This window comes from Bactrocera latifrons, unplaced genomic scaffold (genome assembly GCF_001853355.1).
Source record: "Bactrocera latifrons isolate USDA-ARS-PBARC rearing strain unplaced genomic scaffold, ASM185335v1 scaffold_127, whole genome shotgun sequence".
NCBI classification, from domain to species: domain Eukaryota; kingdom Metazoa; phylum Arthropoda; class Insecta; order Diptera; family Tephritidae; genus Bactrocera; species Bactrocera latifrons.
This window is the reverse complement of record NW_017534708.1, coordinates 940,210-942,808: the sequence shown is the minus strand read 5'-3', so window position 1 is coordinate 942,808 and position 2,599 is coordinate 940,210.

Below are 2,599 nucleotides of genomic sequence, written 5' to 3'. Positions count from 1 at the left end.
TTTTGTCTTTTGAACATCGCGGCTACAGAACTGGTATTTGGCAATACTATACATCTTTGAAAGGTCTTGACATAACCTACAAAACGTATTGATYAGTTTGRATATTGCGTTCAACAGTTGTAGAGGTGAAAACATGGAGTTCACTAACGCAGAAATTCGCGCTATTTTAAAGTTTTCATTCGTTAAAGGCAAATCCGCTAGAGGAACGTTCCATCCAGAAAGGCATGACATCGCCCAGAAGATGGGAGTTAGTCACCAAACTATTTTAAACCGTCTGCAGAAGGCTGGATACACAAATAAGCTTGATGTTTAGGTACCGCATGATTTGACGCAAAAAAACCTTGTGGACCGAATCAACGCCTGCGATATGCTGCTGAAACGGAACGAACTCGCCCCCTTTTTGAAGCGGATGGTGACTGGCGACGAAAAATGGATGACATATGACAATATCTAGCGAAAACGGTCGTGGTCGGCCGGTGAATCGTCTCAAATAGTGACCAATCCAGAATTGACGGCCAGGACGGTTTTGCTGTGGGTTTRGTGGGATTGGAAGAGAATGATCCACTATGAGCTGCACTCAGCCAGACGCTTAATTCTACCATCAACTGCGAATAACTGAACCGCTTGAAGCTAGCGTAGTGTACCACGAGGACAATGCCAGACCACAGACTTCGTTGATGATTCGACAGAGTCAATGGGAGCTCGGATGGGAGGTTTTATCGCATCCACCACATAGCCCGGACATAGCGCCAAGTGATTACCACTTTCCGGTTCCTGCCGAGCTATTCGCTAATAAGGAGGGAGACTTTTACAAGGGGGTAATTAAGAAGTTACCGTCTAAATGGAAACAGATTATCGAACGAAACCGCGCACATTTGAACAAAATCCGAACACTATAACACTTTTTAWAAAGCATTGAATAAAGAGCAAAAAATGCGGAAGGGACAACCTTATATCGAATGAGCTGAGCGTTCACACGAGTAGTTTACATACTGTGTGTTGCTCATACGNTTTACATACTGTGTGTTGCTCATACGCCACGTTGTATTATATAAGATTAGGTTGTCGAAAAAGTCTTGCTTGAATTTTCAATTGTTTATAAAAATTTTTTTTGATGACTCATGCCCAGCTCAACCGATGCTACGGCTGCTACTATGCCGGCCTCTTTCGACCAGAACGAAACGTTGAAACCATCGTTGTGCGATGGAAATGGAAACTGTATCGGGCCCATAAACTGCACAAATTTTATTGGATGCATGAGATGCATTTTTGCCTTTATCGTAGTAGTACTGTAAAATATGCCGTATTTTCTCTTTATTAGATGCTCCATGTTTGCGACGCTATAACGCACGAACGTCTTAAAAGAAACGACAATCAATCAAACACGTGTTAGCGCGTGAAATGAGCTTTCCAAAAAGGTATAGCATGACCTGATGCGACGAATAAGACTAGAACTTTTATAAAAATTGAGCGCTAACTAGCGAAAATACTGCAACTCTTTTTTGACAACCAATATGTATAGAGTATACGAAGAAATAAAATAATGAGACGGGGTATAAATTGAAATTATAGAGCTTCTTTGAGTGGCATATTTTTTTCTAGGAAAAAGGCTATAACTACAATGGGCTTTTGCAAAAAAAAACTGCTTGGGAATTAACGAAGACCCTCATACACATATCTTCTTAACGTTGAATCGCTTGTAACTTAGTGTATGTCTGTCAATAGTTTCGTACAGTGCCAAAATTGATATTTAATATCAATAATTCCAGTTACTCTCTCCACTCCATTGTTTTTAACGAGCAACCAAAAGCACTGCAATTTTTTCAGCCTCATTGAATGCGAATGAAGCGTTTAATGATGCCAATGCACTAGGTGGGAATATGAATTTGAAACACAGCATTCAGAGACTGCTAGAAATGGAAAATATGAAAGCATTAAGTATAATGGAAAATTTTGTGAAAGAGTTGCTAAAGCTTATGAGCTTATAGGATAATATTTGGATAGCTTTTTGATTTGAGGTAGTTGCAGATGTCTGTCATCATAAGTGGTACGCTCGGAACGATTGAACTGTCTATATATATCTTGTAAAATTTAACTCTAACTGTAAACCGCTTAAAATAAACGAGAAAATATATGTCTAAATAAAGTGATATTTTCATTATGAAATGGAAATATGGTGTGAGTAATGAACAAGTTGTATGCTTTCTTGAAAATATTGACTGATGCGAAAATGCATAACTAACAAAGTGTGAAATTTCTTCGAACAATACAAGAAAAAACTTTAACTTCGGTTGCACCGAAGCTATCATAACCTTCACAGGTACATTTCGTTTAGTAACTATGGGTTCAATTTGTATGGCAGCTATATGCTATAGCTGTCTCTTATACACATCTAGATGTGTATAAGAGACAGCTATAACACTTTTTATAAAGCATTGAATAAAGAGCAAAAAATGCGGAAGGGACAACCTTATATCGAATGAGCTGAGCGTTCACACGAGTAATTTACATACTGTGTGTTGCTCATACGCCACGTTGTATTATATAAGATTAGGTTGTCGAAAAAGTCTTGCTTGAATTTTCAATTGTTTATAAAAAT